This window comes from Salvelinus namaycush, chromosome 11 (genome assembly GCF_016432855.1).
Source record: "Salvelinus namaycush isolate Seneca chromosome 11, SaNama_1.0, whole genome shotgun sequence".
Taxonomy (NCBI): Eukaryota; Metazoa; Chordata; class Actinopteri; order Salmoniformes; family Salmonidae; genus Salvelinus; species Salvelinus namaycush.
The window spans coordinates 4,603,204-4,617,594 of NC_052317.1; the positions used below are offsets into that span (position 1 = coordinate 4,603,204).

The 14,391-nt window shown below is 43.3% G+C and overlaps 1 protein-coding gene across 1 annotated transcript in view; it reads right to left on the minus strand.

The window, feature by feature from the left end:
• Positions 1 to 14,391, minus strand: part of ankhb (ANKH inorganic pyrophosphate transport regulator b) — a 73,803-nt gene that overhangs the window by 44,092 nt on the left and 15,320 nt on the right. The gene's annotated exons all lie outside the window — the stretch shown is intronic.

The window sequence follows — 14,391 nt, forward strand, 5'->3', positions numbered from 1 at the left end:
TTAGTTGTAGTCATGATCTGGTTACCTACACTCAGCAAAAAAAGAAACGGCCCTTTTTCAGGATCCTGTCTTTAAAAGACAATTCGTAAAAATCCAAATAACTTCTCAGATCTTAATGTAAAGGGTTTAAACACTGTTTTCCATGCTTGTTCAGTCAACCATAAATAATTAATGAACATGCACCTGTGGAACCGTCATTAAGACACTAACAGCTTACAGATGGTAGGCAATTAAGGTAACAGTTATGAAAACGTAGGACACTAAAGAGGCCTTTCTACTGACTCTGAAAAACACCAAAAGAAAGATTCCCAGGGTCCCTGCTCATCTGCGTGAACGTGCCTTAGGCATGCTGCAAGGATGCATGAGGACTGTAGATGTGGCCAGGGCAATAAATTGCAATGTCCGTACAGTGAGACACCTAAGACAGCTCTACAGGGAGACAGGACGGACAGCTGATCGTCCTCGCAGTGGCTGACCACGTGTAACAACACCTGCACAGGATCGGTATATCCGAACATCACACCTGCGGGACAGGTACAGGATGGCAATAACAACTGGCTGAGTTACACCAGGAACGCACAATCCCTCCATCAGTGCTCAGACTGTCAGCAATAGGCTGAGAGAGGCTGGACTGAGGGCTTGTAGGCCTGTTGTAAGGCAGGTCCTCACTAGACATCACCGGCAACAACGTCGCCTATGGGCACAAACCCACCATCGCTGGACCAGACAGGACTGACAAAAAGTGCTCTTCACTGACGAGTCACGGTTTTGTCTCACTAGGGGTGATGGTCGGATCCGTGTTTATCGTCGAAGGAATGGGCGTTACACCCAGGACTGTTCTCTGTAGTGGGATCGATTTGGAGGTGGAGGGTCAGTCAATGTCTGGGGCGGTGTGTCACAGCAGGCGATCTCAACGCTGTGCGTTACAGGGAAGACATCCTCCTCCCTCATGTGGTACCCTTCCTGCAGGCTCATCCTGACATGACCCTCCAGCATGACAATGCCACCAGCCATACTGATAGTTCTGTGCGTGATTTCCTACAAGACAGGAATGTCAGTGTTCTGCCATGGCCAGTGAAGAGCCCGGATCTCAATCCCATTGAGCACGTCTGGGACCTGTTGGATCGGAGGGTGAGGGCTAGGGCTAGGGACATTACCACCAGAAATGTCCGGGAACTTGAGGTGCCTTGGTGGAAGAGTGGGGTAACATCTCACAGCAAGAACTGGCAAATCTGGTGCAGTCCATGAGGAGGGGATGCACTGCAGTACTTAATGCAGCTGGTGGCCACACCAGATACTGACTGTTACTTTTGATTTTGACCCCCCCTTTGTTCAGGGACACAATATGTGACTAACAGAAATGGAATGTCTGTGGAACTTGTTCAGTTTATGTCTCAGTTGTTAATCTTGTTATGTTCATACAAATATTTACACATGTTAAGTTTGCTGAAAATAAACGCAGTTGACAGTGAGGACGATCATTTTTTTTGCTGAGCTTATAACTACAAACATAGTTGTTTTTGGGGATTTGCATATTTATTGAACTTATTTCCAGATATCTCCTAAACTACTCATAATGCACTATTTCTCAAGTTCATATGGCGAATCTACTCTGTGTTAGCTAGCTCGAGTTGGCTAATGTTAGCCACTAGCCATGCAGACCGAGTGTTGGCAGTGGTGAGCTACAATCCATCAAGGTGTGATGTAAACAACCAATCAGATTCCCCACACGTGGGCACTGCATGATCCTGCTCAGCTGCTCCAGGCAGCGCTGACTTCCCTTGCACCGGCAGGCTGGCCTCTGGCTCAAAAGGAAAGAGAAAAATAATTCTTACCTGCTCTAATTGTTGAGTACCTCGTCCTAATTTGTTTTGCGTTCTCCACCTTGTTTGGTCAACTTTACGACCTCTTCTCTGTGAAGTAGGCTACCCAAGTTTTCCAACAATGGCTTAGTACTAGCGCACTACTGTAGCTAACTGACTGTGATGTTGTGATCATTGCCATCTGCTGGAGCCTTCCTCTGATTGCCTTCTTATTGTTGACTGTTCCCCTTGTGTCCTGTGCCCAATGCCACCTCTGGATTATTGCCTCTGAAATCTATCTACTTTGGATTTATCCCACTATATCGCTACTGGATTAGCTGACTCTCCCTCGGCCGGTGAAAAGGCCTCTCCGTCTGAAGCGCCTCTCTGCTGGGCTCTTCTTCGGTAGCTAACTCGGCCATCAATCGGTAAACCTCCGCTCTCTCTGCTGGCTTCTTTTGTGTGTGTTTGTGGGTTCCTGCCTGACTAGTTGGTGTTATTCTCTGGTATTCTCTGGTAGGCTAGCTAGGCTAGTTAACTGGCTAACTAACTTTAGCTGTCTGGCTTGCTGGCTAAGATAACTGCATATACCAGTAACGTTATTTGAAAACTGGTTAAATGGCATTATGTATTTCCAAATATTTGATTTACTTTTATGTATCTGTGAGCTAGGTGTTGATAGCAACTGGCTGAATCATACATTGCTAACGTAATGTTAGCAGGTTGGTAGCAGGCTAGTTGGCAAGGAACATTGCAAGCTGATTTGTAACAATACAAATAATAAGTTGACTGAAAATGTAATTGAAACTAGTAGTCATGAGTGCAAACAATTTGGTTTATTTGAAGTTATACATTTGAAGTTATTTCTGTTGGAGTTTACATTATAGGGAATAAGCTGGCTTGCTGGGTCCTCCAAATTGCGTCACACCCTGAATTTTTTTCCCTGGTCGGTCTTACATAAATTGAAAAGTGAGGTGTAACTTTGCATTGGGACTTTTGATACGTATACATGTGTAAATCCATGTGTCACGGATCCCTCCGGAATTTTCATTACGCACACCTGCCCCCTATTCCCAGTGATTAGTAATTGTATATGTGTGCCCTTGGTTTACCAGTGTCCCGTTGGTTATTGGTACAATGTCCGTTGGTTCGTGTGAGTACCTGTGCTGTGTTTTGGCTTTCGTGCCATTGTGGATTGCGCAGACGTGTGTAAACGTGTGTTTATTATTGTGCGCCGGTGTTATTTATTCGAGGTACTCCTCGCTCTTTTGTTTGGGTTTCTACCCTGTGTTTTGTATAGTGTTTGTTTGGTCTTTGTCCCCATGCCTTTACACGGCACGCTGTAATTTGGGTATAATTAAAACAAATATTACGCATTCCTGCTCCTGTCTCCCGACTCATTCATACCAACGTGACAATATGTTACATATGGTTATGTTTATGCCACTTACCCTTTAACATGCTTATACTTGCAGCAGAGCAACTACTACAAGCTTGTAGTACTAGACCCCATTTTGGCCCATTCTTTAACTGTATTGCATAAGGTGCACAGCGTAAATTCATCAGAATTCCATCACTTATAGCATCATCTCCGAAATGGAACAACCTTGCCCTAATGTTGGGAGGTCAACCTTTGCGTAAATCTAGGATGGTCTTCTAAAGGTGTGCATATACTGGGTGACCTCTATGACAACAGTAGTCTGTGTACTTTCCAGGACCTGAAGGATACCTTCTATCTCACCACTCTTTCATATTATTTATACCTGCAGCTCCCTTCAATAATTTGTGTCTGCAAAGTTCCCTTAGATACTCCCTTATGTACTCACACTTTTATTGAATGGTTGTCTGTGTTTAAAGGTTTGGTATCAGATCTGTACATTAGATTTATTACGTAAGTACCAGACAGACCTACAGTGTCTGCGTGTGGGACAGTGGGATACACTTTTAGAAAATAAGGTGCTATTAAGAACCTAAAAGGGTTCTTCGGCTGTCCCCATAGAAGAACCCTTTTTGGTCCCAGATGGAACCCTTTTGGTTCCAGTTAGAACCATTTTGGGATCGATGTAGGACACTTTCCACAGAGGGTTCTACATGGAAGGAGCCAAAAAAGGTTTTCTCTGGAACCAAAAAAGGTTTTCATATGGGGACAGCCGAAGAACCCTTTTGGAACAGTTTTTCCCCCTAAGAGTGTAGGGTATGGGGACAATACTTTATTCTCCTTCAGAAACCTAGCTCGTCCATTTCACCTCTTAACTTCCTTTGGAATCGTTTATCTAATAATCCTTTTTGTCATATACTGTATGTAATAACAACTCAATAGATGCTACACTACATATGTCTTGGGAATGTCCCCCCCCAGTCTTAGTTTTTAGGCAGATTGCACCTGTGACGTCTGATGTTACTGGAACTCAGATTATGGCTTTACCTACACTTTTTTTTAAATTTTAAACGATGATACTCCTCTGCAGTTGTCTGTCCTTCACTGTAGGCTCTTGCTTGCTGCCATTACATGCAGGGTTTACACCCAATCTGCCACTTAAGAGTACATGGTTATCTAACTTCCAGTCTATTGCTGCACTTGAACCGTCATCAGCTAGGCTCGACAGAGCTCAAAGCAGGGCTCTCGGGTTGTGGACGGTTATTATTGATCTGGTTAGAGAGTTTATTTTTGTTTTATTTGTATGCAATCTCTGTCATTTCCAATTTGAAGTCTGTAAAGTGTATTGTATTTATCAATCCCAGTATTTATATGTTTAATAAAAAATCTAAAAACCTTGGGGCTCTGCTTCCAGTGAAGCAGTTTGTGACGCCCCAGTGTAGCACATACAGTATGTTACAGTGGCCAACTATCAGTTTTCAAAGCTCATATAGGCTAAGATTACAGGTACAGTATAGGTTTATAGTATATTGCCGTCGGTCTGTTTGCTGAAAGATATCAGGTACTATCAAGTGTCGTGATGCACCACACTATTGCTGCCTTTTTCAGGGGAAGCAATCTAGTTCAGACAATGCCAGTTTTGTTTTTGTTGCAGGATTAGAAGCTCCGTCATCTACCTGTCTCTGAGTGAACAATTCATGTCTTTCATGGCTCACAGCCCAGAACTAAAGACCCTAATATCAAAACCAGAATTAGTAGGGATTCCACAGGCTTCAGTTACCAAGGTATTGAAATCCCCCCACCATGACTCAGAGCTATGACGAAGCCTGTGAGGCTAAAATGTTTGAAATGGATTAAAGGGATTCTTTACAAATGCAGTATATTCTAGCTTTTTTCTTTGAAATATAATTGGACCATTTGATTTGAACCCTCAGATGTACAAGTATATTTCATTTACAATTTCTATGCCGCTACCATGTATGTGCATTGCATGTTAAATGGGACCAGAGATTGAATTGCTTCCTTGGCTGTAACTCTGCAGCAGTTAGGGGAGGTTAATTTCAGCTCAATTCAGTCCGAAATGTAAAATGTTGAAATGAGACAGACTACATCATACACCACAGAACCACACAATCACACTAATACTGCTTTTTGCCTGTAAAAAAAACGGGGCTATGTTTATATTACCCCCTTACAAACAGGCCCATTTTTATCACATTCTTGCCTGCATATGCATGTCATAACTCCCGTGCGCATGCGGGCATGCCGGTGAGGAGTGGTAGTAGTGGTGTGCAGATGTGGGTGGGCGTCTATTTGAATAAATCCATTGAATATACACCATCAAAAAGAAGTCCATGATTAATTTGTTCAGGCAGGACCTAAGAAACATAAGTCGAATAAAATGTATTTTCAAAACAACAGAATGACATACAGTTCCTTATTTTGTTCATTAAACAGACAAGACAAACCTACCCGATCACAGTCAACACACATACAGTACATGTTATAGTAAGAATATAATATAATTGTCACGTTTACTCCCCCTCCCCCTCTCTGGCACTCGACCTCGCCAGGTGTCTCATCATTACGCACACCTGCAACCATCGTTACACTCACCTGAGCCTCATGACACTCACCTGGACTCCATCACCTTCCTGATTACCTCCCTTTTATCTGCCACTCCCCTTGGTTCTTTCCCCAGGCGTTATTGACTGTTTCTGTTTCATGTCTGTACGCTTTTTGTGTTTCTTGTTTTGTCCCATGTTCGTTTATTCATTAAATGATTCACTCTCTGTACTTGCTTCCCGACTCCTAGCATACACGTTACACCTCACCAAGGGGAAGCAACAGGGATCTCTTCCAAGTGCCGCTGCTGAAGCTGAAGCAACCGGCGATGCCTCAGCTGGCTTGTCAGGCTTCCATGCCTCAGCTGGCTCGACAGGTTCTCAAGCCTCGGTTGGCTCGTCAGGCTCACGTGCCTCAGCTGGCTTGTCAGGCTTCCATGTCTCAGCTGGCTCGACAGGTTCTCAAGCCTCGGTTGGCTCGTCAGGCTCACGTGCCTCAGCTGGCTCTACAGGTTCCCACGCCTCAGTAGAAGTGACCGGCCCACTCCTGGTCCTCGGGACCATCCCTCTGGTCGGCGTCGTCCCAGCTGGCTCATCAGGCTACCATGCTTCAGCTGGCTCTACAGGTTCCCGCGCATCAGCTGGCTCTACAGGTCCCCACGCCTCAGCAGAAGTGACCGGCCCGCTCCTGGTCCTCGGGACCGTCGTCCGGTGGCTGGAGCCGGAAGTCAGGGAGGGTGTGCTGTCACGTTTACTCCCTCTCCCCCTCTCGGGCGCTCGACGTCGCCTGTTGTCTCATTACACCTTCCTGATTACCTCCCCTATATCTGTCACAACCGTCGTTCACGGAAGACCAAGGTGCAGCATGGTTAGCGTACATTTTCTTTTATTAGTAAAATGTCGCCAACAAAACAAGAAATAACAAAAACGACCGTGAAGCTACAAGGGCTATAGTGCCCCTAACAAAGACAACTTCCCACAATGACAAAAGGGAAAAATGCTGCCTAAGTATTATTCCCAATCAGAGACAACGATAGACAGCTGTCCCTGATTGAGAACCATACCCGGCCAACATATAGAAATACAAAAACATAGAAATCAGAACATAGAATGCTCACCCCAAATCACACCTTGACTAAACCAAATAGAGACATAAACGGCTCTCTAAGATCAGGGCGTGACACCTGAGGCGTTATTGTTTCTGTTTATATGTTTCATGTCTGTACTCTACTCATGTTTCTTGTTTTGTTCCATGTTCGTTTATTCATTAAATTCACTCCCTGTACTTGCTTCCCGACTCCTAGCATACACGTTACAATAATAGAATAAAATACTAATAATATTTCTCCCACACAAGTTTATGTCACTGCTGTCATATGAAACATAGCCCATGCTTTCTTGATCCACGTTTCATCTCTTTCCTACCCTCTACTTGTTAAACTTCATTTCCCCAGCCCAATTGTAGCCTAACCAATATCCAAATGGAGATTCAGTGAAGAGAAAAAAAAACTGACATCAAAGCTGTCCCAATCGAATGGTGCTGAAATGATCATCTAGGCAGAACTTTACAAAAGGTATTACTAGGTCGTTAGGCGCTAATACAAGTTTTGGCTTTGATACCGGCAACACCTTTCAGCTAAAGTTGGCGGAAAAAGGTCTTAGCATGAAAGGGATATAAACAATGTTCTCTCAAAAAACAATTGGGCACTGAGCTAATTTCAGGTCGGCTGAGAGCAAACTTGAACTTTTAATATTCTGTGCAACTGCTGCCGCGCGTTTACTGTGAACACTGACATGCTGACCACACCACTCGCGTTACGTAAGTGAGCGTTGGAAAATAAATGTACACGTACAATTCAACAATTTCATCCAAACTGCTCGCATGCGTTAACGAGTGTCTGCGTAGCCAGGCGCTAAAGTCCCGCCTCTCCCATCTCCTCATTGGCTTTTATGAGCATATACCCACGTGGGTGGTTGAAAGAAGAACTGTGGTTCACACTCCCGTCCAGCTGGTGGTGGTAATGCACCTTAAAGTTTGTTGCCAAGCGCCATATGAAGTCCAAAGAAGAAGAAGAAGCAGGGTCTGTAGTGACGCCTCTAGCACTGAGATGCAGTGCCTTGGACCGCTGCACCACTCAGGAGCCCCTACATTCCATGACAGTTTTGAGAAAAAAAACATGAGGGCTTGACATTAATCTTTTCACCACTTGTACTTCAGACGAGGTGGTGACTGAAAATGTTGTTGTGTTGTTTGATGCAAGAAACCACTTTACAAAATAAAATGCTGTATTATTCCCATACCATTATTAAAGAGAATCAGACAAATTATGCTACGCTCTGCCTATTGGCTACTTAGCTTATTCAAGCCCGTCTCAAAATACAACACCGCAGCTGATTGGTTATGGGGCACCGGTCTGTGTAGAGTATGGGCCTGAGTCATGCCCGTCAATGCAATAGAATCCTACTCTGATGCGTTCAGCCTACAACAAAATGTCTTGCATAGTTTTTTTTTTCTGTGTGTGTTGCATTTAAAGTGGCTAATAAGAATTGATTCAATCACAATTACCACAGCAAAGGGAAACATTGATAGTGTTAACTACCGGGGAAAATTCTATAAAGTTGAGTGAAATTCAACCACACACATCCCAAAGAGAAAAGAGCATGGTCATTAATAGTGTGTCACTATGCATGAATGATTGTGTAACCAGGGGCGTAGCGTTGGTTTAAGAGGTGGGGGGGACAGAAACTGGCGGGGGGTCTTTAACCTGTTTGGGCTGCAGGGGCAGTATTGAGTAGCCTGGATAAAAGGTGCCCATTTCAAACGGCCTCGTACTCAATTCTTGCTCGTACAATATGCATATTATCATTACTATTGGATAGAAAACACTCTCTAGTTTCTAAAACCGTTTGAATTATATCTGTGAGTAAAACAGAACTCATTTTGCAGCAAACTTCCTGACAGGAAGTGGAAAATCTGAAATCGATGCTCTGTTCTAGGGCCTGCCTATAAATGTGCTTGATATTTATTAGTATACATGCACTTCATACGCCTTCCACTAGATGTCAACAGGCAGTGAGAGAAGAAATGGAGTGTATAACATGATCTGAGGTCGAATAAAAGCTCTTGGCATGACGTGACCCCAATTTCCTGTTTTCTGGAACGCGCGAGAAGGGACCTGGTATTGCCTTCTGTAAAGCTGTCGTTATAGACGACTAATATCTCCGGCTTTGATTTTATTTGATAAATGTGACAATATCATCGTAAAGTATGTTTTTTCAATATAGTTTTATTCGATTATTGAAATTTTTTCGGGACGTTGCTTTCTCTGCGTTTGTTCAGGAAGGAGAGCTTTGCGCCACTTTGCTAGCTTTCCGTGCTAATTGACTGGAGAAGAGGACATTCTAAAACCAAACAACGATTGTTCCCGACAAAGGACCCCTTGTACAACATTCTGATGGAAGATCATCAAAAGTAGGACCCATTTTATGATGCTATTTCATATATCTGTCGAACATGTTGTACTAGTAGTTTGCGCCCAGATTTTGGGCACTCTCTCGCTATAACTAAGCTGGATGTCGTAATGAAGTTATTTTTAGAATTCTAACACGGCGATTGCATTAAGAACTAGTGTATCTATCATTTCCTATACAACATGTATTTTTTAGTAACGTTTATGAATAGTTATTTGGTCAGAATAGTTGAGTGTCATAAAAATATCCGCACATTCTGGGAAAAAGATGCTACGTTAGCACAATGTATAACCACTGATTTCAGCTCTAAATATGCACATTTTCGAACAAAACATAAGTGTATGTATAACCTGATGTTATAGGACTGTCATCTGATGAAGCTTATCAAGGTTAGTCAAAAATTATATATCTTTTGCTGTTTTTTTACGATCGCTAACTTTTGCTGCTGGTAAATGGCTTGTGTTTCTGGCTATTGTGGTAAGCTAATATAATGCTATATTGTGTTTTCGCTGTAAAACACTTAAGAAATCGGAAATATTGGCTGGAATCACAAGATGCCTGTCTTTCATTTGCTGTACACCATGTATTTATGTTTTATGATGAGTATTTAGGTATTTCACGTTGGTGTCTGTAATTACTCTGGCTGCTTCGGTGCTATTTCTGACGGTAGCTGTGATGGTAGCTGCAATGTAAAACTGATTTATACCTCAAATATGCACATTTTTCGAACAAAACATAGATTTATTGTATAACATGTTATAAGACTGTCATCTGATGAAGTTGTTTCTTGGTTAGTTTGGTTGGTTCTTGGTTAGTTAGGTTGGCTTTGTGCATGCTACCTGTGCTGTGAAAAATGTCTGTCCTTTTTTGTATTTGGTGGTGAGCTAACATAAATATACGTGGTGTTTTCGCTGTAAAACATTTTAAAAATCGGACATGTTGGCTGGATTCACAAGATGTTTATCTTTCATTTGCTGTATTGGACTTGTTAATGTGTGAAAGTTAAATATTTCTAAAAAATATATTTTGAATTTCGCGCCCTGCACTTGAAGTGGCTGTTGTCATATTGCGCCCGGCTTCGGGCTTGCAGCCCAAAGAAGTTAATGATGTGTTATAAACGACCAAAGGTGTTTGACTTTATAGTAAGTACAGCGTCATATGACATAATATAATATATTAGTATGTATGTGTTATGAATGACTTTATAGTAAGTGCAACGTCATGCAATACATAGTCTGTATGGATGTGTATTGAATGGCCTAAGGTGTCTCAATTCAAACTAAGTATTGGTATTCCTCTTCTGTTCCCATGCTGGAGACCAGGGCTTGATTACTATCTATTACAATAGTGCCAACATTTTGTGGCTGGTCTTTCAGATGGGGAGAGGGTGAATGTGTCAAAGTCCAGACTGGGCCCAGCCAGAAATAAGCCATGTTCAAATAACTTACGTTGGGGGCTTTCATCAAGGTAAGTGTTTCTTGGTGTAACACAGCACATACAGTGCTTTCAGAGGGTATTCAGACCCCTTGACCTTTTCCACATTTTGTTACGTTACAGCCTTATTCTAAAATTGATTCAATAAAAAAATCCTCAGCTATCCACACACAATACCATATTGTCATGACTGGCCTGTGCGGGTCAGGCTACCGTGGACCATAACCCTACAGAGATATCTCTCACACCCACCAGCGGGGGAGAGATCGAGAGGTATGGAGGTGGGGGGGTTTTATGACACCTCACACCCATTGTAAATCTTAATTAAGGCAGCTAGCAAAATCCCTTTGTCCTCTCAGTATGGAGGAATGGAATGTATGATGGGCCTATGGAGAACCTTCCTCTGAACAGTAACATGCAATAAATGGACTTTGGGACAATATGTTTCGTCAGCCAAAATGGTAATAATGACGATAGATGGAATATGAAAATGAATGTCGTTTTTGTTATGTTATTACAAGTTAAATGACAACGTTATAACGAAAACATTGTAACTTGAAGAGTTTTCACAATATGTACTTGATGTTTGCATGCTGTGTGTTGCGTGGAAAATGTCCAGATCAAAGGGAATGTTTTTGTAGTTGAAATGTGAAGTTAGTTGTCTAAATTGGATCTAAGTAAAATCCAGACCTTGCCTCGTAACTAGTTACGCCCAGAGCACTTGCCCTAGAGGTGGAAACGCCCATTTCTGACCCAAGGGTATAAAACATGTGAGTTAAGAATTAACATTATGACTAAGTGACCACGAGCTGCAGCCAAGGTTCGATTAGTTGTAAACCCAAAACGCAACACGAGGTTGAAGAAGACAAAGGAACCTTTTAACAATCTATGCTACGGATGAGTAGCGGTGTCTAAGAGGGTGATTTCAAGCAGGACCACCTGGTTACCACTCTCCAAGGAATCGTGTGTCTACACTGCTTCCATTCCCACGCTGGAACCATCTGCCTTCCTGAAGACAAACAATGTATACGAAATGCTTCAGTCTGGTTTTAGACCCCATCATAGCACTGAGACTGCACTTGTGAAGGTGGTAAATGACCTTTTAATGGCGTCAGACCAAGGCTCCGCATCTGTCCTCGTGCTCCTAGACCTTAGTGCTGCTTTTGATACCATCGATCACCACATTCTTTTGGAGAGATAGGAAACCCAAATTGGTCTACACGGACAAGTTCTGGCCTGGTTTAGATCTTATCTGTCGGAAAGATATCAATTTGTCTCTGTGAATGGTTTGTCCTCTGACTAATCAACTGTAAATGTCGGTGTTCCTCAAGGTTCCGTTTTAGGACTACTATTGTTTTCACTATATATTTTACCTCTTGGGGATGTCATTCGAAAACATAATGTTAACTTTCACTGCTATGCGGATGACACACAGCTGTACATTTCAATGAAACATGGTGAAGCCCCAAAATTGCCCTCGCTAGAAGCCTGTGTTTCAGACATAAGGAAGTGGATGGCTGCAAACTGTCTACTTTTAAATTCGGACAAAACAGAGATGCTTGTTCTAGGTCCCAAGAAACAAAGCAATCTACTGTTGGATCTGACAATTAATCTTGATGGTTGTACAGTCGTCTCAAATAAAACTGTGAAGGACCTCGGCGTTACTCTGGACCCTGATCTCTCTTTTGACGAACATATCAAGACTGTTTCAAGGACAGATTTTTTCCATCTACGTAACATTGCAAAAATCTGAAACTTTCTGTCCAAAAATGATACAGAAAAATTTATCCATGCTTTTGTTACTTCTAGGTTAGACTACTGCAATGCTCTACTTTCAGGCTACCCGGATAAAGCACAAAATACACTTAGGTTAGTGCTAAATACAGCTGCTAGAATCCTGACTAGAACCCCAAAATTTGATCATATTACTCCAGTGCTAGCCTCCCTACACTGGCTTCCTGTTAAGGCAAGGGCTAATTTCAAGGTTTTACTGCTAACCTACAAAGCATTACATGGGCAAGCTCCTACCTACCTTTCCAATTTGGTCCTGCCGTACATACCTACACGTACTCTACGGTCACAAGACGCAGGCCTCCTAATTGTCCCTAGAATTTCTAAGCAAACAGCTGGAGGCAGGGCTTTCTCCTATAGAGCTCCATTTTTATGGAATGGTCTGCCTACCCATGTGAGAGATGCAGACTCGGTCTCAACCTTTAAGTCTTTACTGAAGAATAATCTCTTCAGTGGGTCATATGATTGAGTGTAGTCTGGCCCAGGAGTGTGAAGGTGAACGGAAAGGTTCTGGAGCAACGAACCACCCTTGCTGTCTCTGCCTGGTCGGTTCCCCTCTCTCCACTGGGATTCTCTGCCTCTAACCCTATTACAGGGGCTGAGTCACTGGCTTACTGGTGCTCTTCCATGCCGTCTCTAGGAGGGGTGCGTCACTTGAGTGGGTTGAGTCGCTGACCTGGTCTTCCTGTCTAGGTTGGCGCCCCCCCTTGGGTTGTGCCGTGGCGGAGATCTTTGTGGGCTATACTCGGCCTTGTCTCAGGATGGTAAGTTGGTGGTTGAAGATATCCCTCTAGTGGTGTGGGGGCTGTGCTTTGGCAAAGTGGGTTGGGTTATATCCTGCCTGTTTGGCCCTGTCCGGGGGTATTATCGGATGGAGCCACAGTGTCTCCTGACCCCTCCTGTCTCAGCCTCCAGTATTTATGCTGCAGTAGTTTATGTGTCGGAGGGCTAGGGTCAGTCTGTTATACCTGGAGTATTTCTCCTGTCTTATCCGGTGTCCTGTGTGAATTTAAGTATGCTCTCTCTAATTCTCTCTCTCTTTCTTTCTTTCTCTCTCTCGGAGGACCTGAGCCCTAGGACCATGCCTCAGGACTACCTGGCCTGATGACTCCTTGATGTCCCCAGTCCACCTGGCCATGCTGCTGCTCCAGTTTCAACTGTTGCTATGTAACCCTGACCTGTTCACCGGATGTGCTACCTGTCCCAGACCTGCTGTTTTCAACTCTCTAGAGACAGCAGGAGCGGTAGAGATACTCTCAATGATTGGCTATGAAAAGCCAACTGACATTTACTCCTGAGGTGCTGACTTGTTGCACCCTCCACAACTACTGTGATTATTATTATTTGACCATGCTGGTCATTTATGAATATTTGAACATCTTGGCCATGTTCTGTTATAATCTCCACCCGGCACAGCCGGAAGAAGACTGTCCACCCCTCACAGCTTGGTTCCTCTCTAGGTTTCTTCCTAGGTTTTGGCCTTTCTGGGAGTTTTTCCTAGCCACCGTGCTTCTACACCTGCATTGCTTGCTGTTTGGTGTTTTAGGCTGGGTTTCTGTACAGCACTTTGATATATCAGCTGATGTAAGAAGGGCTATATAAATAAATGTGATTTTGATTTGATCTACACGGCTGATTAGCCATCCTCAGAAGACCCCTCTTTCAGCACAAAGGCGAGGAAACAGACCACTAAGAGAAAGGACACTGGCATCGTGTGGACAATCAGAGATTGTTACCATTATACCTGGTAGCAATAAGTGTCGCCATCAGAGGAGAAGTCGGAACTGTATAGTTCCCTTAAGGAAAAGTACCTTTAGTAAATCCGCTTTCTCTGTGAGAGTTTCCCATGTCTGGAATACACTGCCATCAGACACACATAACTGCACCAGATATCAGATTTGTGAACATAATCACTAGCTGTGTATTGCCGCTTTCCATGTTGTCTGTGGTC